Source organism: Mus caroli, unplaced genomic scaffold, assembly GCF_978045245.1.
Source record: "Mus caroli unplaced genomic scaffold, Mus_caroli_1 scaffold_16, whole genome shotgun sequence".
In the NCBI taxonomy this organism is placed as follows: Eukaryota; Metazoa; Chordata; class Mammalia; order Rodentia; family Muridae; genus Mus; species Mus caroli.
Genome location: NW_028227271.1, coordinates 71149053 through 71172123, shown reverse-complemented (window position 1 = coordinate 71172123; position 23071 = coordinate 71149053). Strand labels below are relative to the sequence as shown.

The following is a 23071-nucleotide window of genomic DNA, read 5'->3' as shown; positions in this document are numbered from 1 at the left end:
TACACAAAGTTCTAGCTACAGCAATAAGACAACAAAAGATCAAGAGGATACAAATTAGCAAAGAAGTCGAGGTATTGCTATTTGTACATGATATGATAGTATATATGTGACCCCAAAATGTCTACCAGAGAACTTCTATAGCTGATAAACAACTTCAGCAAAGTGACTGGATACAAAATTAACTCAAATAAACCAGTAGCTATTCAATATTCTTATACAGATTGAGAGGTTGTTTAAGGACCCCATCCCTAATTGAGCAGCTTTTGACAACTGGAGGCTTCCAGTAGTAAGAAAGATTGTTTTTCTTTGAGGGTGTGGTTCCTGGAAGGTTGACCACACTCTAGTGACTGGCCACATACCCAGAAGTATATGAGCAACATAAATTAGATTCATAAAAGAGGTGGGTAAGGAGTTCAGGAGAGACATTAGGGGAGTTAGGAAGAGGAACTATGGACAAATACAGTCAAATACATAGCATGAAATTCTTTAAAAAATACAATAAATGAAAATTTGAAAAACAATTTCAAAGTTTTAGTATTCAAAGAAATTAAAAAATTTAATGTTCTCCATTTCACCACTTCATTTCTTACTGGTATTAGATACATAAATTTAAATGAAGAAAGTAGAGATTAACTAGAATGATATGACCATTATATTTAATTTCTTTATTAATTTTAGACATTTTAAATTTGAAAAATTACTTTGAAAACAATAATGGGTTCCAAAATTTCTTACTCTCTGTGCTACTTATGTCTTACATCAGTATGGTACATGCTACAGTCCATCAACCAATACTAAAGCATTATCTTGAGGTAAAGTACCATACTTTATTCTGGTTCCTCTATTTTTCTCAAATGTCCTCTGTCTGTTCCAGAATCTTCATCAGGATCTACAATGCATTTGAAAGTCACATCTCTGAAGTGACATATTTCTCAGACTTCTCTTGTTTTCAATGGTCTTTCTAATTTTGAAGCAATATTTTGTAGGATGCTAATTGGGATTTCTCTAATATTTTCTCTAATAACACCTGGTAGAACTAGACAGTGTCTTTTTGGAGGAAGACCAGAGAAGTAAATTGCTCTTGTCAGATCATACCAGCTTATACTCTCTACTCATGCTAATCTTGGAGGTTGATTTTGTTAATATTAACCTTGAGGTTGGTTTTGTTAGATGGCACCACTGTAAAATGTGTTCCTTTTCCCCCTATTTGCATACTGTATTCTCTGTGAGTATTTGGTACTAACTCATTTATAATTTTATATACATTGTCTCAACACAGGAGCCCTTCAAGATTCTCCTAAATCCTTTTAACATAATCTAATTGTTGTGGTGGTGGTAGTCATTTTCACTTTCTTATTTTCTCTTCCTATTTTTCTTGGTTTATCTAATTTATTTCTATCCAAAGCTAAATTTTTGCTTGCTTGTTTGTTTGTGTTTTTTTAGAATGATTTGTTATTTCCAAATCGTAGCAATATTTGCTGCTCCAAGGAGATATTTCCAGATCAACCAGAAAAAAGAATTGAGAAAACCAAGGACTTATAGTTTGGGAGGTTCCTCCAAAGAATTTGACTTTTGCTACGTAGCAGTATCTTTTTACTTAAATTTTACTTCTTCGCAGACTTGCTAGAATTTTGGTGTGGCTGAGTCTTTAGTACTGTTCACTTTTACAATGACATGCACTTCCTAGAAGTAGGTCTGATCTATAATCTTGACTGTCTTACAGCTCAGCTAGCTGTGAACTTCAGGTTCTTCTGTGTTAAAATAAAGCATACATTATTGGCTTATATGAGACTTAAACAGGTAACATATATAAAATATTTGGCATACATATTATATACAAGTGGTAAGCTCTCATTTTGTCTATATTGGCTGTTATCTACCATGACCATTAATATAATGTTCAAGGGTGTTTGTTTGATAGTTAACAGAAATAATTTGAAAACATTTAGTGAAAAATATTGGGGACTGGAGGTTGGGAGTTGAACATAGCAATTGGGGGAAGCAGTGGCCCTTACTTCATTGAGCCCAATTAAATTGAAAGACTATTTTATTAGCCAAAGCAAAGAGTAGCTGTGCAAATCATTCTTTATGATCTACAGTCCATTAGCTGCACCATTTAGTGTACACCACTTAATGTTGTAAGGCCATTGGCTTAAATAAATGTGCTATTTGGTAATGGACTTGTTTTCTTAACAATTTTAACATATTGTTCTCTACAAATTCTGTAATTTAATTCTGGCATTCTGCTAATTAGTTATCATAACAGCTTTTAGCATACTCTCAGTGTCTCAGCCATTGACTAACACATTTCATACCAAAACTCGAGTTTAAATGCAGTTCTAGGTTAAAATCAATTCATAATTCCAAACATAGTCCAACCTATAGTTACTCAGAATGTGATAATATGTAAATATATAAAGCCCAGTAGGAGATAAGTAAGTAAAAATGGCACCATTAGAGTAAGGACTGATCAAAAAGATGCCAGGGCCTAACAAACACAGAAGTGGATGCTCACAGACAGCTATTGGATGGATCACAGGGCTCCCAATGGAGGAGCTAGAGAAAGTACCCAAGGAGCTAAAGGGATCTGCAGCCCTATAGGTGGAACAGCATTATGAACTAACCAGTAACCCAGAGCTCTTGACTCTAGCTGCATATGTATCAAAAGATGGCCTAGTAGGCCATCACTGGAAATAGAGGCCCATTGGACACGCAAACTTTATATGCCCCAGTATAGGGGAACACCAGGAAAAAATAGGAATGGGTGGGTAGGGAAGTGGGGGGGGGGAGGGTATGGGGGACTTTTGGGATAGCATTAGAAATGTAATTGAGGAAAATGCGTAATAAAAAAATATTAAAAAATAAAAAAAAAACAAAGAAAGGGAAAGGGGACAAAGAGGCACCATGTGTGTGTCAGGACATAACCATTTAATGAAGCAATGAACACAACCACAGAGAAGCTAGAGAAAGGCTTTCAGGGAAGTAAAATCTCTAGCACATAGAACTTCAACTGCCAACCCCAGGGCTGTGAGAAAGCAAATGCTTGTTGCCTTCTTCCCCCCATCCATGATATTTAGTCATAGCAGCCCTAGCAACACTCATATTGTTGGTATTAATGAGCAAATTTTGAACTGGCATTTCTTATTTTATGTTATCCCTTGTAGTTAGCTTATAAATCACTTACATAGATCCACTGACCCATATCCTGCCTTGGTACATATTTATTATTGTTATCATTATTAATTATTATTATTTATTAATTCCATCTACAGAGGAAGCTAGGAGAGCTCAGAAAGTCTGTGTAAACACACAAAGGCTCAAGGGACAGGCACAAGATAGTTTGATTTAAATTCCTAAGTTACCAGTATGCCTCACTTCTCTCCTGGAGAGAGAAGTAGAGTACCTACAGTTGTATAAGTGACAAGTTGCCATTTCAAAATATGGACAGTAATCTTACTTAGGGCTGATGAAAACCACACATTTGACAGATATGAAAAGAACATTTTTTAATCATTCAGCTTTCAAAATCTACTGCTTTATAATTGTCATTATTTTGCCAAAAGTAAAGAGCAAAATATTGATGTTTATTATTTTATTCTGGTACTGCTGACATTTCTCACGTAGATCAGCATTTAAATATTTATTTACAAAGCATACACATACAGAGAGAGAGAGAGAGAGAGAGAGAGAGAGAGAGAGAGAGAGAGAGAGAGAGAGAGAGAGAGAACCTGTTACCTGTTATAGAGTCTGGACAGCATGCTGAACTGAGCCCAGTTTGGAGTCAGCAGGGTCAGTTGAGGAGATTATACTCTGGCTTCTCAGATTTGCTAAAGATGTACCTTCTCCCATCTCTACACTGTTCTCCTTCATTAGAATACTTTTGCAGAAATTTGAAAACACATGCCTCAAATGATATAGGAACACATCCAATATGAATAGTCTCCTGTAACCTTAATTTCATTGTCACAGTCATTCACAATTTAAATTTTACCTGTGTTTATATTAGAGACATCTTGGAGAAAACCAAAGTAGATAGGAAGGGGACATTTGAGTAATGCATTTGGTTTGGCATTTTCTCATTATTTTTAGGCTATATGTGTGTGTATCTTTTTTTTTTTTAATGCTATTTTTTAAAAAAAATCTTAGATTAGTTGTTCAACTCTAAAATAATTCCTATTTAGAAACCACAGATTCTCTGTCCATCTTTTAAAAATTGACTTCAAGTGTAGACCACTTCATATTTCTTCCTAAGAATACCAGTAAATTTTTATGGACTTTTTAAAATTAAATTAAAAAATTAATTCTAGAGGTCTGTGTGGCTTTTGTGTGATAACACAATATGTAACTATGAGAAAGATGCTTCGAAAATATGACCTCCATGGAACTAGGTCAGAGCCTGTGTTTATAAACAGTAACTACAAAGATCCCCTCTTCTTAGCCATACTCAGCCCCTAATACTGTCCAAACTGTCTATTTTTGCAAATTGACAAATTGAGGCTTGAGGGGGAGGGGAAGCCTTTGACTGATTGTTAAATGTTTTCCCAAGCAAGGCCTGTGGAGCTGTTTGCTCAGCAGCATGTGTCTGGACAGTGGGAGTTCACCAAAGAACAGGGATTACATTTGTTTCTCGTTTCTTCTTTTGGACTGGGACAGACTGTTGTGAATTCCACATACTTTGCCTGAACTGCCAAATGAGATTGGATACTATTTGACTGACTGGTGGCCTCCAGATGAAACAGGGACAATTGTTTTTGCTCTCTATTTAGTAGGACTTAAAAAGAAAAATAGAAGCAAGACTATAATTTGTTTTTTTGTTTTGTTTTGTTTTTTAATATTTTTTATTAGGTATTTTCCTCAATTACATTTCCAATGCTATCCCAAAAGTCCCCCATACCCTCCCCACTACTCCCCTACCCACCCATTCCCACTTTTTGGCCCTGGCGTTCCCCTGTACTGGGGCATATAAAGTTTGCGTGTCCAATGGTCCTCTCTTTCTAGTGATGGCCGACTAGGCCATCTTTTGATACATATGCAGCTAGAGACAAGAGCTCCGGGTACTGGTTAGTTCATAATGTTGTTGCACCTACAGGGTTGCAGATCCCTTTAGCTCCTTGGGTACTTTCTCTAGCTCCTCCATTGGGGGCCCTGTGATCCATCCAATAGCTGACTGTGAGCATCCACTTATGTGTTTGCTAGGCCCCAGCCTAGTCTCACAAGAGACAGCTATATCGGGGTCCTTTCAGCAAACTCTTGCTAGTGTATGCAATGGTGTCATCATTTGGAGGCTGATTATGGGATGGATCCCTGGATATGGCAGTCTCTAGATGGTCCATCCTTTTGTCTCAGCTCCAAACTTTGTCTCTGTAACTCCTTCCACGGGTGTTTTGTTCCCAATTCTAAGAAGGGGCAAAGTGTTCACACTTTGGTCTTCGTTCTTCTTCAGTTTCATGTGTTTTGCAAATTGTATCTTATATCTTGGGAATACTAAGTTTCTGGGCTAATATCCACTTATCAGTGCGTACATATCATTTGAGTTCTTTTGTGATTGTGTTAACTCACTCAGGATGATGCCCTCCAGGTCCACTTCCTTCATTCTGGAGACCTTTGAAATATAATATCCACCTTTTGTAGAATGTAACAATACCACTTATCTGTAGAGATTTTAACCATGTTCCATCTAGTCACTGCCATTTTAATTAGAGACACCTCTCAACTGACTGTATGACAGGTCATCATATATTTGAAGATCCAGTACCTCTAGGATGAACAGATACATGTGTGGTTTTTCTAACACCACTGAGATATGACTTTCCATGGAAGTGTCAGAGGAGTCCTCTAGTTATCAATGGAGTATCAAACCCAAGATTAGCTCACTTTCAACACTGAGATGGTGTCAGAACTGTGCAATTAGAGCAACTCTGAAACACTGAACCCTACTGGACATCAGAATCCTAGGTCTTATTGGGAATTAATTTCCTGTCAGTGTAAAGGAATTAGGAGTTGAGGTAGAATCTACAGGCAGTTCAACAATGTCACTATGAGCCCTTGAAGTCATAATAGCAGTGACTACTTGAAGGGATAAAACATTAGTCAAGGACACAGCAAACTTCTTAGTGGCACAGAGAAACTTTCCACCACCTTGACTTTTTGATATTCTCTTTCTTTGGTTCTAAACTATCTTTACTTGAGATTTTAAATATCATCTCTGTATAAATCCAAATTGTACCTCAAGGTTAGAAGTAATACCTTAAGCAAAACTTGTTAAAATTATGATGCAAAGAAGTTTAAAGAAGCAATATAAAATATGAAATTGAATCTTCCCTTTAAAATACGAAATTGAATCTTCCGTTTGCTAGAAAGTTAAACATGTGCACTGAGAAATTGAAAGAGTTTCTTTTTAAATGTATATACACTTAAGAGTCCATGAAATGTCTTCTTTCCACTCCTATAGTAACATGTCTTTCCACAGGGATTCTTCACCTAGATCCTAAAGCCTAGCCAATAAGAATTATTCTGCCCTCTTCTTTGATAGTTTTTTTCTCTTTGTTTGCTTTCAAATATTACTGTCTGACATGGTTCCTGTACTAATATTTTTATGTTTCTATTCTTTCAATTAGCACACACTTATCCATCTACCCATCTATCCATCCAATAACTACTGGGCAATCACCATGTTTATGCATGGCATGTTCTCAAAGCTACTTCTCAAGTAAACTTAGGAAGCTAATATGATCACTTATTTGTTCTGTGTTTGTTCAGGTCTTCAAAAACATACCTTATACTAATAATTGAATGTGACTAGTTTATTTCCTGGATGGTTCCAGAAAAAAAAGGGAAGTAAAAATGAAGGAGAAAATTATGAAGTATTCATCAGCTGTTATAATTCTTAGAGGAGAAGCAACTGCTAACACTCTGCTAAGTGGACATAGTAATAAGCTGGCATGTAAGATCTTATCTTCATACTAAGATAGTAAAGTGTTCAGCCCTTATCAGAGAAGCTTTTTTAATCAGTAATTGATGACTAATACAGAGTCTCAAAACTGGTCTGTCAAGAGAATAAGAAATGTGGAGTGCTCAGTTCTAAATATGGGATATTTATATCATACTCTTTGCTTCCAAAACTCAGGGGTCATTGTGGAAGAGGAGTGCAACAATTTTAAGAGCCAGAGGTAGTGAAAGTTTAAAGTGAAATGCCATTTGTCAGACATGACAAGTACTTAGGAACTCACAATGTCCAGGACTACCAGCACAAGATCAAGCCAACCAAAATGCAAGTGTGGGTGGGGAAGCAACTCATAAAGCCCTAACCCCAATCGAGGAGAGTCAGTTTTCTTCAAGGATGTGGCCCCCTGAAAGGCTTCTGATGCTCCAGTAGATTTGTCCTACAGTCCAGTGCATAAAAACAGCACTAAGTAGACACTGTGGATTATAAAAGATGAACACATGCAGTCGAGAAGGAAAAATGTTGGGATGGGATGGGAAGGAATTGGAGGAAAGAGAATGGGGGTGTGGATTAGACCCAAACGTATTATATGTATAATAAATAGTAAGATAGATGATAGATAGATAGAAGATAGTAGATAGATAGATGTAGGGGTGTGTGTGTGTGTGTGTGTGTGTGTGTTTATGAGAGAGAGAGAGAGAGAGAGAGAGAGAGAGAGAGAGAGAGAGAGAGAGAACTTGGAACAGCTGGAGAATTTTTTCCTTTCCTTTTAATTAGATATTTTCTTCATTTGCATTTCAAATGCTATCCCTTTTCCTAGTTTTCTCTCCAAAATTCCACTATATACTCCCTAACCCATGCACTCCTGCTTCCTGGCCGTGGCATTCCCCTATACTGGGGCATAGAATCTTCTTAAGACCAAGGGCCTCTCCTCCCATTGATGACCTACGAGGGAATCCTCTGCTATATATGCAGCTAGAGACATGAACTCTTGTTAGTTCATATTGTTGTTCCTCCTATAGGACTGCAGACCCCTTCAGCTCCTTGGTTACTTTCTCTAGGTCCTTCATTGGGGACCCTGTGTTCCATCCAGTAAATGACTGTGAGCATCCACTTCTGTATTTGCCATGCACTGGCATAGCTTCACAGGAGACAGCTACATCAGGGTCCTGTCAGCAAAATCTTGTTGGCATATTCAAAAGTGTCTGGGTTTGGTGGTTGTTTATGGGATGGATTCCCGGGTGGGACAATCTCCTGATGGTCTGTCCTTCAGTCTCAACTCCAAATGTTGTCTCTGTAACTCCTTCCATGGACATTTTATTCCCCCTTCTAACAAGGAATGAAGTATCCACACTTTGGTTCTCCTTCTTCTTGACTTTCATGTATTTTGCAAATTGTATCTTGAGTATTCTAAGTTTCTGAGCAATATCCACTTATCAGTGAGTGCATATGATGTGTGTTCTTTTGAGATTGGGTTATCTCAATCAGGATGATCTCTCCAGATCTATCCATTTGCCTAAAAAATTTCATAAATTCATTGTTTTTAATAGCTGAGTAGTACTCCATTGTATAAATGTACCACATTTTCTGTATCTATTCCTCTGTTGAGGAACATCTGGCTTCTTTCCAGCTTCTGGCTATTATAAATAAGGCTACTATGAATATAGTGGAGCATGTGTCCTTATTACAAGTTGGAACGTCTGTTGGGTATATGCCCAAGAGTGGTATTGCAGGATCTTCCAGTAGTACTATTTCCAATATTCTGAGGAATCACCAAACTGATTTCCAGAGTGGTTGTACCAGCTTGCAATCCCTCCAGCAATGGAGGAGTGTTCCTCTTTCTCCCCATTCTCACCAGCATCTGAGAATGTTTTAAAGAAAGTTTATGTAACATATCTCAGAATTGCCTCAAGTGAAGAATGGATCAGCTAAGATGATTATTCACTGACTTATGCTTCTCTGGTAGAAGTTATTCCAGGAGCATTAAGACCCTTTCCTTTTTAGGATGACCTCCCAGTAGAATTTGCAGTTACAGCCCTACTACCAGACACAGCCACTAGACAAAGGGTATGTGTTTGTATCAGTTCTGTTTTCTGAAACTGCAAGTGCTTTCAAAGGTAGGCCCAAGGTTGGGGAATTGAACATTCACAGCTTCTGCTTAGTCTCTAATGACTATCTCACCCACCTTCTACAGAAGTGACTGTATTCCATCCTTTAGTAAAGTGGGGCTAGCCGGTAGAGTTTGCTCTGCTCTGTGTCTCTAGATTTACTCATTTCCTAAATATATATGGCATCCCTTTCTCTACAGCCTTTTTTCAGAAGATTTATGCAGACAACGGAAACATTGTCACCCAGTATCACTACCTATTTCATTGTCATGCCATTCCTCATACCCTTTTAATCTATTACCTGTCATTTGAAACACATATTTGGCAACTGTTGTGCAATGACCCATCCTCCCTCCCCCCCCCCCACCTCTTACTAAAGATGACATCTGTGTATCATACGTGACTGTGGCTAATGCATTTTGCTTTCTCACACATGCACTGTATCCAATAAGCAGATAGTTTCAACAGTAAGTTGAAAAGGAAATGCGTATTCAGCTCAGTTTTAAAACAAAGGTAGAGGTAAATTTGATCAGATACAGTAATGTGTTGTTAAGGACTTAGGTTGGTGAACTTCATATATCATGTCCTAAGGAACTGATTGAAAAAAAATACAAATAAATACTTCCTTACATAATGCTTTCCAGTGCCAGCATTTAGATACCACCTATTTGGGGCCCATTGAAAAGATTCTCATTAACCCTTTCGAACTCAATTTACATTGTTCTTTTCTTTGTTTTAATTTTCATGTGTGTAAGCACATAAGTGCACATGCTACTAGTATGCACTATCCATCCATATTATTTTTTATTCTTCTGCTTATTTATCTGTTTATTTGGGGGATTTTATAGTTACATTTCCCCCCTCCCTTTTCTGCCTCCAAAGCCCACACCCAGCCAGCTTTTATGTAGGTTCTGGGCATCAAACTGGTGCTCAGGCTTGCATGGCACATCCTTTTGCCACCAATGCACTCTTTTATCAATCAGTTCTACTAGACACATCATCAGATTACTGGGTTAGGAAGAAGAAATTATGGTTAATTAATATATGATGACTATATTAAAAATAATCCACTTGGGATTTATATCCCAAGAAACATTAACAGGAGCTGTAAAGAAAAAGGCCTGTAAATTAGCCTTTGGGGGTTCATTTATAGATGTTCTATATGTGTTTATCAAACACATGCGGGGTTTATAGGAAGAATGCTTCTCCTTTCTTTCATTGCATTTAAATACTGTTAAAGCTTTATAACCTGGTATGTGGAGTTCCAAGTTTCTTTCACTTTAACACTTTATATTCTTAAATAAAGCTCATGAGGCTGTCAAACTACTTTTTATTCTCCAGGGTATACACCAAATCATTTGAATGAGCACCTCAATGTTAGAATTCAGGTTTATGCATTGTTCATCTCAGATGGTTACACTGAACAGCCAATACTGATAAATATTAGTCACCTGGCATCCTCAAATCAAAGATCCATATAACCATGGCTGTGTGCAAAGATACTTGTAACTGACCTTGGATCCTGGTAGTCTGAAGATGAGCTAGCCTAACCTTTCTAATTTACAAATAACACTGACGGCCATCTGATCATTCAGCTTGAATACCCACAGTCAAAGGGAATTATTCATTCTATGTGTTGCTTCCACCCTCTTTGGGCAGCTAAAACTAGTCATAATGTTTGCTAATCTCTTTGTAGCTTCAATCTTTATTTTTCTGTCAATCTTGGTTGCAGGTGGGAAAATCTTCCGAACAAATTCTCTCTGTAGTGGTTGATGGTATGCCAACTATTTGCAGAGTCCTTGTTGGAAACAAAAGAAGATGTTTCCTGGAGATCTTGGCATCTAGTTCTGTTTCTTCTTGTTGTTTTTAATCTACTATATTTGTTTGGTTTTGTTTTTTACATGAAATATTATCCCAGGGTAACTCAGTAAGGGAGCAAATGGAATTAAGCTACCACTTGAGAAACCTGGGCAGCAGACTAAAGACAAACATTTGTTTTCTGAATATGCTTGTGCAATCTTGAGGAATTAAATACAACACACTTCTATGTGACTCCATTTATATATTGCTTCAGAGCAGAGGGCAGTGTCCTGCACTCCTTCTCAGGGTTCCTGTTGAATCATTCTAAGGTTCTAACTAATGCCCTGGCTAGGCAGAGTGAATGATTCAGACACCAGCTTAATTTCCTGGTGATGCTTTCCAGGGAAGATATGCATGGTGGCTACCCTTTCTGTTTGTCACAAAGCTGAAATAAGTATGAGGTCTCTGGAAGAATCTTAATTCAATAGTGCTTGACTGTATAAGTTTCCTGCAGCTGAAGTTTTTGTTGGAAATGAAAGCATAGTAAGGCTAAGATCTGGGTCACTCTGGATAACTGAAGTTTTCTAATGCCAGGAAAGACCTGATTTTCTGAGCTCAAGGCACAGATTGAGCGTTACCCCACTTTCAGAGAGTAATGTGGTTGCCCTGGTCACTAACCCTTACATAGAAATACACCTGAGAAGCATTTTATACTCCAGGAGCAAGGTAGCTTGTTAGAGTCCTCTAGTTTATCCCTCCAGCTGGTGGGTCCCCCACACTAAATATCATCACAGGGCTTTACAGCCCAGGACTGACTCAGTTCATTTCATGGGCTGATGTGCCCATCCTTTCCTCTCAGAAAGCATTTTCTAAAAGTACTCTCAGCTTCAAACCCTGGGATATTCATACACTAATAATCTTCCTCCTTGTGCTTTTCAAAAGAATGTAATCCAAAGCAATTAAATTAAATGAAGGTAACCTTGGCATAGTAGCATAAATCAAATGTCAAGAAATTCAATATCAAGGAGTTAACATTACTTTCTTATGAACTGACTAGCATCTACCTACTTAGAGTTAAGAATAAGCTATGAATTTGGCACTGATATGAATGATGATATTGGAGAAAGCAAGAAGAGAGAGACAGAGACAAAGAGACAGTCAAAAGCTGAGAGAGTGATGGTAACCTTATACAATTGAGAGAACACGGGTGATCTCACATTCAGTAGCAAATAGGCTAACTTATAATTTGGGTGAAATTTATCTTTGCCTCACAATCAGGTCTCCTGCTCATGGTATTCTGAGTAGGCAAACATAGCCAAGCAGTTTACCTCAAAGCTCTGCTATCGAGAGCAAAAAAACCTGGAGGGTATAGGCCTGTCTCCAGCTGTGCTCTGCCAAGTTGCTAGCTTCTCCACACCACTGTCTCCCAAGGAAAAGAGGCATCCACATTATTTTGGACTCCAACTGAAAGCACCTTGCAGGACAGGCTTCTGGAGACCAGACTTTTCAAACAAATGTTTTGTTTGGATTTGATCTGATTTTAATTTCAGGAATCTAGGGCCTGGAGGATTTCTACTGAGTCTGAAAACAAGCAAAACCTAAGTTCCTTGACCCAATTAACCTTTAAGAAATTGTAAATTGTAAATTATCTTAGACCTGAACTGAATTGTAACTTATCCCCAGGAAGAGGCTCTTCTCCCCCTTTCAACCACACTTTGCACTTGCCTTTCTAAGAAACTATTAACAAGCCTTTATATTGAGGGCATTCTTGGGCTCAGGAATAATGGAAGATCCCTTTGGCTTATGTTAGTGATAGTTTAAAAGCCAGTGTGCTTTGTTTCTGCTTCTTAAACTAATACAGGGATAGGATCAGACCTTTTGGAGACCAGGGAATAAAGTATATTTACACTGTATTTTCTTGGCAGTGGGATGGATAACCCTACTAAAAACTTGGTGGGCAAATGTGCCCCACTATATTGGCTAAAAGGAAGATGAAACACAAGGTGCAACACAGTACTTAAATGTGGCTTTAGTAGGGCTGTTTCATGAAACAGTTATGTGCATAACTCCTGTGTCCTGCTGAGTCATCAGATTAAGCAAAGATGTTCATGTAGAAAGATAGAAATCTCTTCCATGTGTTTCCCTCAATGCCAGTTTCTTAGCTACAGTGCCAGGCTGGTGAGCAGTGTCTTCTCTTGACACCTCTTTGTTTTAATTCTCTAATGCAGTTCTGTATTCTCAAAGTAAGTTTAAACATAGCTCAGTGACTCTCCAATTTAGAATCTTTCACTGAGGCATGCTTACTTGTACAGGATTTATGCCCTTATCTTGTAGAAATAGTCTCTTGTTTCAGTAGCAGGTAGGCAGCCATTCAGGTGAGTTATGCTCTGAGATGCAGCTACCCAGGCCTGATTCCAACTGAAACAAACAAACAAACAAACAAACAAACAAACAAACAAAAAACTGAAAAAAAAAGATGGATAATTCCATAGCTGTGTGTTGGAGTACTTTCGTAGGAATAGGTTTCTTTGCTGTAATCCCTTGGCTAAGAGCAATCTTTTATGTGAACTGAGGACTCAGAGAAGAGCTGTATCAGGGTCAAAGCTTGAAGTGAGATACAATAATATCCCCAGCTGGGCCAGTCAGAAACCAAGAAGGGCGAATCTTAGCCTTTCTGAAGTTTGCTTTTAGGAGATGAAATAGGACATAGAGATTTTCTGAGACATATTCAGAAATTATTGGTGTTTCTATGGCAAAAGGAATCAAAATGAAAATGGAGTCCTCTATCTCCTAAGATCCCACAAAGTCATATGAATCCCATATCAAGGAATCAACACACAAAAGTCACAGGACTGAAAGGGACACATGTTCCTTTAAATGTCCAGAAAGAGGCTACCAATTAGAAATTATAGAACATCTTCATGGGAGGAGGAGTTGAGAAAATGTTTGTCTTCCTTTATTTTGAGTGGTTTGATCATTTTTTGTTTATTTATGGAGTAGAAAAGTCAATCCTATTCATTTGTTCATCTTATTTTCAGTTTTCCTATGGAATCTCACTCACAGTGGCCCTCTTAGAAGTTTGGTTCTTTGGCTAGGTACTCAGAACTACACATGGTTTGAGCATGCTCTCTGAAAGGAGGTTATCCAGTTACAGTAAAGATGGCATTCTTTTCAGGGCATAGGGAATTTGTTTCTTTGGATTTGGTTTTGATTTTTTAATAGAAAGTAATTTTATACAATATATTCTGATTACCCATTTCCTCCCCCAACTCCTTTCAAAATTTTCCAACCTCACTATACACCTAACTCTACACCCTTTTTAATATCTTTCTTTAAAAAACAAACAAAACAAGAAAATTCTTTTAATACACAAACACAAAATTAGAAACTAAAATATATAAGCAAAAGACCATTAATACAAAAAATTGCCCAAACTGAGTAATATGAGATGAAAAATACCTACAAAATTAGCAGTGAGTTCATTTGTATTGATCTCTACTGGGCATTGGACCTACCCAGAAGTGTGGTAATTATACCAAATAAGACTCCACTGGAGAAGAGTGGATACCAATGATAAATTATAGATAGTTTTTTTGGGTAGGGGTAGGAGCCCATGTCCACATTCCTCTGTCAGCAATGGGACTACCTACCTTGAATCTGTGTAGGCCCTGTACATGCTCTCAGTTTCTGTGAGCTCATATGTGTGTCAGCCCAGTTATGTCTAGAGAAAACCATTTTTTTGCGGGGGTAATCCATCCCCTCTGGCTCTTACTTCTGCTTCATTTTTAGCATGTCTCCCCAAGGCCTGAGGGGCAGTTAAAAGAAAACATATCATTTAGAATTGAATGCTCTAAATTGAATTGAATTTAGTGCTCTAAAATGTACCACTCTTTGCATATCGTCTAGTTGTAGGTTTCTGTGTTAGTTCCCATGTACAGCAAGAAACAACTTCTCTGATGATGGCTGAGTGAGGCATTAGCGATACAGCGAGACTTTCCCTGGTGATGTAAGGTGTCAAGTTGAAGCACTGTCTTCCTCACTATTTGCTGACTCCATTTATACTTCTTACATATATGTATATACTTTAGTAAGCTTCTTAAGTAGCACATGGTGTTTAGTTGTCCCTTCCAGTAGTCCCTTCCTTGCCCCTTTTTTCTATCCTCTTCCCCCATTTAGTCCTTCCACTCCGGTCACTCGCAAACCTTCCTAACAGTGCATTCTCCTTCCCCTTTCGTAGGAGATCCTCTACTTCTTCATAATCCTTTATTTGGTACTTAACCTCTGTGGTTGTATAGATTGTAGCACATGTATTAAAAGCTTGTAGTCCAGGCTGCCTCACACCCACTATGTAGGGCATGCTGATCAAAAACTCAGTGATTATGAATTTCCTGTCTCAACTTACCAAGTGCTGGAATTACATGGGTACACAAGATTTCCCATTTTAAAATGAACTTTAACTTGGAGTAGAATTACTTTTTACCAATTATGTAGAAGCCTCTCATTTCTATCAGCAATGAGTTGCCAGATTAGTAAATTCAGAAGACATATTTAGCTTCTTTCTCAGCAGCATAAGCATACATATTATTTGCATGCCTGAAAAAGGGTAAAAATTGAGATTGTTTTATCTGTCTGGCCTCTGGGATAATATAAAAAATTGATGGGAAACTAGAATGTTAGACTTATGTCTGTGAGAACTAAGGACTTTCAATACTGTCAGATAAAGGGTGTTATGCATACCACATAGAGATGTTCACATGGCCAAGATAATGGCCAGTGCTCTACATCTTACAAACATCCTTTCTTGTAACTACTTTGGTGGGTGGCACAGAAGGAAAGGCAACATCCAAAGTCTCCTTTCTACTGGCAATGGCTGTTTATGTATTCCTTGTAGTTACACAAAGTTCCAACACAAAATACTTCAAGTGGCTTTGTTTTTAACTTACTCTTTAAAAGACAAAGAAAAGTTCTTTCTTTTCAATCTTCCTATTGTGACACAAGAAGGCAGGTGCATCTCCTGTTCACTTAAGGAAATTTTGGTTCTTTAGATTTATCATGGCCGTGGTGGAAACTGCCTCACCATTGCTTCCCCTACATTATTGATTGCTTGATTATTTTTATTGTAGCCCCACTGGTTCTCTCTTGTTCCTGTTTGATTTACCAAATTGAAACATAACTTTTCTGTTCCATGTCTCTCTCCTGTGCTTGCCTCAGCTGAGAAAGTATGGGTTTTATGTACCCACCCTCAGCTAAACGAACTGGGTTCCCAAAAGGAAGGTTGGGGGTGTATGGGGGAAAATGTGAGAGATATAATGAGCCAAGACAAAGTTTTCTGATCAAGACCAAAATTTTACTTAAGAGTCTGAGTTTATAAAGGGGAAGACCCATCCCCCACCATGCCAGGCTCTCCTTGCTCTGTCACCTGGCTGTTGCTTATTCAGGATCACCTCAGGAAGACAGGTTCAGCCTCTCAGCTGGTAGTGGTGTCTTGGAGAAAACTAAAGACGTGGCAGAACAATAGACCTATCTAGGTCAGAAGACTCCATCCCAGATGGGCTAGCTGACAGTGGTAGAACAGGTCTGAGCCAGCCTGCTCAAAGCTGGAGGAGGCTACAGTTTTAGAAGAGGAGTAAACACAACAGAAAGGACATAAGTGCACAGCTGCCATCTTAGTTGATTAGAACATGACATCATTTTCTTTATCTGGACTTCCCTCTCTGAGCACTTGCAATTATCCTATCTCATGCTGTGGTTGAGCCCTGAGACAATTAGTCTTTGCAATGTCTGCATTCCTTCCCTGTAATAAACTTCCTGAAATAATTAAATTATACAGATAGAAAGTGTATTTGGGCTTAGAATTTTAGAGGTTCTAGTCCATGATTGGTTGGTTCCATTGCTTTGGGCCTGTGGCAGAACAACATATCACTTATAGAACTAATATCATAGCAAAATCAAAATTGTTCATCAGGAAGCAAAAAATTAAAAGAACATACTAGAGACTCATTACCCTGTTCAAGGTACTCCATCAATGACTTTAAGACCTCCTCTAGGTCCTGCCTTCTGAAAGTCCCATTTCAACAAGAATTTTAATTAATAGGGCCTTGGGAGCATTTAAGAGCCAAATTAAAGATGACTGTCTTCAGCCTAGAGACTCTGGCTTTCTTTGCCATTTCATACCTATCTATACATGCCCACTCCAAAAAGAGTTCTCCAGCAAAATTGTTCCAAAAGAAGATGCCTCATTGGATATGTCTTAGAAATGAAACATCAAAGCATATCTTCATGCAAAAGGTCTGAGCAGATCAGGATCATCCTGTTACTAGCTGACCTTTTGCTTTCAATGGTTATATATCTCACTAAACTATTTCCTCTAGCCAATTGGTAACATTGCTCTCAGACATCAGGAAGAGAAGAATGTACACAGTCACAACCAACATTATGCAGATTCTAAGATTCCATTGTATTTCTTTCAGATTCTACCCTGAGAACAAAAGCACCAAGGAAAGAAATGGAAACATACAAAACAACCCACCTATATGATGGTTAAAGCTCTGCCAAATTTCCTTGTTTGCTTTTCCCTGTAGAATTCACTTGAAGCTTGTATATATCATTCTCATGAATGTTTTGATAATTTTTTTAATTGCATATGCTTACTCTAATAGCATATCCTTGATTTTTGTCTGGTATATGTATGTGTATGTGTGATGTGCCTTTATATAGGCATGTTTAGCTTGTATGGGGACACAGGTTTGTGTGCAGGTCCAGGTATACTTGCTTGCTGGTATGGCTGAAGACCAGTAGTGAATATATGGTTTGTCTTTGATTATACTCAACCATATATATTAAGGCAGAGTCTCTCCCATTGGTCTGCTCTGTCTCACATGTGTTGAGAATACAGGTAGGCTACCATGGCCATCCAGCATTAATATGTATGCTGGGGATATGACTATCATTCTTCATGCTTATATGGTAAGTTCTTCACCCACTAAATCACCTCCCCAGCCCAATTTTATATAGGCATTTTCATAAAGTATATATTCTTTAAAAACATAATTTTATGTAATATTACTTCCATTAGTTTACTTTACAAAGCCTCTTCATGAAACAAGATTACACTAAACATGTTTTTCCAAATGCCACTTCATTATACAAAGCTGATTCTTGTCTATTCTTTGAAACCTAGCCCCAAACGACTCAGGTCATCAGGAATCACATTGTCTTGGATCTGTGGTTTTGAACCTTTACTCTTGCTTTGTAAAAGACTTGTTAGTTTAGCTGATAAGTTAATTTGCATGTGCTTTGACCCCAGAGGGTACAAATAGCATCCTAAGTAGCCTCCTCCAGTTAAAAGAGTTCATTGAGATGGGTTTTATTTCTTTGCCTTTATATTCTAGTATCCAGGAGAGTGCTTGCTTTTAATAGATAGATAGCAAATACTTATTGGATAAATACATTCCTGAGTAGAAGAAAGTGGCCAAGAAGAAGGGTTTAATACTGTGGTGGGAAGTGCATGTCAGAGCACAATATGAAAGCTGTGTCTAAAGTTCACCATCCTCTGCTTTCATGTAAATTTATTCTTCAATTATTGTCAAGGGGGATTAAAAAGGTGATTTTTGTCAATTGTTTTAGACTGTACAGTCAGGTATGGCTTGGTAAGGACCACTGGATGTTTGCAACGATCCACCAAAAGCTCTAGCAGCAGGGAACAGTGGTTTGAAAATCTTGGCAAATGTTCTGCTTTTTAGCCATCTGTCCTAAAAAAAAAAAAAAAAAAGTAGCTTTGATTTGCCTCTGACTAGGCCCTAACAAAGCCATGAATGCCTGATTTGATGAGATAATGCCAAGTATGCAGCCTCAGTCTAAAGGAGTTGGTTCCCATTCACTGGTGCTCTCCTGAAGCCCAGGGCCATTTTTCTCTGGCTAGAGTAGATGTGGCTTCCTTAATGAATGGATAGAGGAGAGGCTGGGATGAAAGGGAAAGTAGTTCAGTGACATCAGCAAATGCTTCTTCTGGGCTTTGGTCAACTTTATTGAGTAATGGTTGAACTAACAATTGGCATGCATTAACTACTACTACCCATCAAACTGCTTCTGATCTGATAGAAGCAAATGAGTATGTGGTATTCGCAAGCACCAGAGTCTGGCAAATGAGCATTGGCAGCATAAGAGAACCCACCTACTAGCACAGACCTCCTGGTGAAGTGACCTCATCTACAAAATGGGAGCAATATCAGAGATATAGTAGGGAGAACTTAGGGAAATGACTTTAACCTTTCTTTTGTTTCTTCAGTAGCAGCAGTGATGACCGTAGACAATGTGTTTGATTCTGATAGTAGAGAAAGGGAAAATGGCTGCACAATTGTATCATTCTTGCTCCAAATTGTATTTATTCCTGTTCTTAGCTCTGTGATCTTGAGCGAGTCACTTGGCTCCTCTGTGTTTCAGATACAAAATGAATCTAGTGATTTCCCTTACAACATAATAACAGTGATTCAAGAGAATCTCCGTGAGGAACCTAAATGCAGTCACAGTAAATTGAACACATGCAAGAAAACATTATGGAGCATGAAGGGAAGGTAGGAGTGCATATCATCAGTTCAAGGTCAGGAAGAACTCTTGATGTGGAATTTGGGCATCCAAATTTCACTTGATTTTCCAGTGGGAAGCCTGGCATCCTCGGGCATGTTATTGACATTCTCTGGCATTTCCCATCAGTGCAGAGAGGCCATACAGGATTAAAGTAATGTTTAAATGAGAGGCATATAGGAGAGACCTATATTAAGGTTAAGGAAGGTATCACCGAGCAGTGAAGGCTTTGTGGAAGAGATCTTAGGTGAGTGCTGAAGCTCAGGTAGGATTTAGACAGGGATAGTTAAATGAAGAGGGATTTCCAGGGAAGGCACAACTGAACCAGAGGAGTCATGTCCCACAAACCACTCTTTCCTTGCTTCTCTCTAATGGAGAAACCTTATTTGTAGAATAAAATGGGTAATACCGAAGTTTTAATTTTTATTTGTTCCTTTGGTTGTCAGGGCTGACACTGGCAAAATTGCTAAGTCATTGAAGTTAGCCTATAAATCCATCAATCTTGTCAGTAATCCTGCTTTTGCTGTGCTTTCTGCACAGCACATCTCAGCAAGATCTCATGCCCACCTCACTTAGCAATTCCGAAAAACAAGCTCTCTGAGGCAGCTTTCTTGTGAATCTTTTTCCCACCCTCAAAAGCATGCCTAGAATCACAGTGTGTCAAGCTTAAGAGAAGTGAGGCATCCATAATCATAGGTCTATTGTTTATTTATGAAGGGACATAACCACAGATAAATATGTAGTTAGTGAAATGAATGAAATCAAATTATTACATTCCCTTACTTCACCTATACAATCCCTTCATCTCTCCCCAGTGTGTATATATATATATATACACATATATATAATTTATTTTAGTTAGAATATTATTTACCTGTATATTAATCAGGGCTTTGAGCATTTTAAGTATCAGAAACATAGAGATCCTGAACTCTAAGGGAAGACCTTGACTTGTGTAACTGAATAGTTCAGTAGGACTAAGCTCAAGGTTTTAAAAAGTAGGGATGCTTGAATGCCTTTCATAAGACTCCTCTTTTCTTACTGTGGCTCCATTCCTAGGCAAGCTGCTTTCTGATAACATCCAGAAAGACTAATAGTGCCAGGTTTATCATCCTTTCTTCCTTCTTAAGGTCCTAAGAGAAATTATGGCACTATTTCTGGAAAAGTTCCTACGTAGGGTTTCCATTAGCTTTCACTTAGTTTTGTGCCTACTTTTCTGTTTCGACAAGTTGTAGAGCTATGATTATTGCAAACAATACCAAATGCCCACAACTGGAACCAGGGTACATTACCAGTCTCTTTCACATTGTCTCCTTTAGACTACCTTTTCTTACCATGTATAGACTCCCTCTCCATAAGAATTACAGTGAGCATCCCATCTGAAATTATAACTTCCTCTCTTTCCCACCATCTTTTTGTGGTACTCACGGACTGGAGGAAATTGTGGCTTTTTAGGAAAGAAAAAACTAAACTATCTCACTGCATTGCAACAATGGGGTAACAAGTGGAAATACTGGAAGGAGAAGATGCCAAGGGGCAGTTAACAGCATAGTCCAATCACGTGTGGCTCAAACAATCTTTCTAGATAAAACCAAGTAGGATTTTCACCTAAAGTTTTTCAGAAATTACTTTCATGTATGTTTTCATTCCCGGCGTTCCCTTGTGTGACTCCTGACTTACTTGCTTAATGGTTTCATTTGTTCTTCAAAATGGAACACCAAACCTTCCTTTATTTACCTTTTCCATGGTCTCTTAAATACTATGGAGATCTGTGAGCAGCCAGCAAGCTAGAGGGACTGTATTAGATATTAGTTAGGCAGAGTTCTTGAAATAATTTAGCACAGAAGTGTAGGTCCCTGGCAGATAAGTTTGTGCTAATTAACTCACTTTCACAAAAATTTCCTGCCTGACACCCAGTGAAAACATAGAGAAATAACTGAATATTCCAAGGATACAGGGCAAATCTGTAGAAAATATTTCCAAACCTTAGAAATTTGAATACCAAAATAACTCCACTTAATAGCATGGGGGTGTGGAGGCTCTAAGGTTTATCCTCAGTGTGGAGAGTGTAGAGAGGTTTTTCAGTGTATACAGGAGACTCCATTACTTAGCCTACACTGATAGACTAGTTTTCAAGAACATCATAGAAGGCAAAAGAGGTTGTTCAATGTTGCTTTGTGGAAAAGAGTCCCAAGAGCTGGCAAATGACTCAAAGATGCACTGACACCCACAGTAAGGATTTCCACAAAAGCACCAAGCTAAAGGCCATAGCATACATTCAGTGGATCTAGTGCAAAAGACTCCTGCAGGGCCCATGCTTGCTGCTTACATCTCTGTGAACCCACGTGGGCCCTGCTTAGTTGATTCAGTGGGCCATGTTCTCCCTCTGACTCCTACAATCTTTCCTTCTCTGTTCTGCAAGGTTCCCTGAGCTCCATGGGGATTGACAAGATGGAGACCTCCAGTCTAGACTCTATCCACATAATGTCTGGCTTTGAATCTCTAGGTTCACTCCCACCTGCTGATAGATGATGCCTTTCTAATGACTACTAGACAAGGCATTGATTTATAAGTATAGCACAATATTATTAAGAATCGTTTCATTGATTTTTTTTCTTTTTAAAACCAGTCATATTTGGTTCTACTCTAGGTCTCATTTCAATCCAGCTTCTGACATCTAAGCAGTGGCAAGGGCTTCCTTTCCTGGAGTAGGCCTCAAGCTAAATCAAACATTGGTTGGCCACTCTACAAGTTCTACACCACTGTACTGGCTTGTTTTATGTGTCAACTTGACACAGGCTGGGGTTATCACAGACAAAGGAGCTTCAGTTGGGGAAGTGCCTCCATGAGATCAGGTGTGGAGTATTTTCTCAATTAGTGATCAAGGGGGGAAGGCCCCTTGTGGGTGGCACCATCTCTGGGCTGGCAGTCTTGGGTTCTATAAGAGAGCAGGCTGAGCAAGTCAGGCGGGAGGCAAGTCAGCAAAGAACATCCCTCCACGGCCTCTGCATCAGCTCCTGATTCCTGACCTGCTTGAGTTCCAGTCCTGACTTCCTTGGTGTTGAACAGCAATGTGGAAGTGTAAGCTGAATAAACCCTTTCCTCCCCAACTTGCTTCTTGGTCATGATGTTTGTGCAGGAATAGAAACCCTGACTAAGACAACCACCATTCCCTCAGCATACTTTACAGGCATGACAGATTATAAGTCAAACGTTTTGTGGCTGGGTTGGTGTCCCGGCTTCCCTATTGGTAGTTTGCAAAGTACCTTGCCACACTAAAGAGACTAGAATGTAGTAATGAAGGCTCCATGCAGGCACCAGCTGGACCTCTCCACATTCAAAGAGCTGTGTGGATGTTGATCTTGGCAATGTTCTCACACCAGCCAGTTCATCTGCATATCTTTTGAGTCTATTATTTACACTTTTTTATCAATACATTAATGTATCAGTTGTAATCCTAGTAGAAAACAGTACACTCAAATTAGGCTCACATAAGGTAGATTTAATAAAGAGAATTGTGTGCAAGGGATGCAGAGCACTTAGGGAAAGCACAAAGTAGCATCTGAAGGATTTTCATTGACTAGGATATGGGAATCTGGAGAAAGGCCTCGCAGAGACATGACTGAACAGTGTACTC

General features: G+C 38.6%; 1 protein-coding gene across 1 annotated transcript in view; it reads left to right on the top strand.

Moving 5' to 3' along the window:
- Cpq (carboxypeptidase Q) overlaps window positions 1-23071 on the top strand; it is a 517237-nt gene that overhangs the window by 254260 nt on the left and 239906 nt on the right. The window lies entirely within an intron of this gene.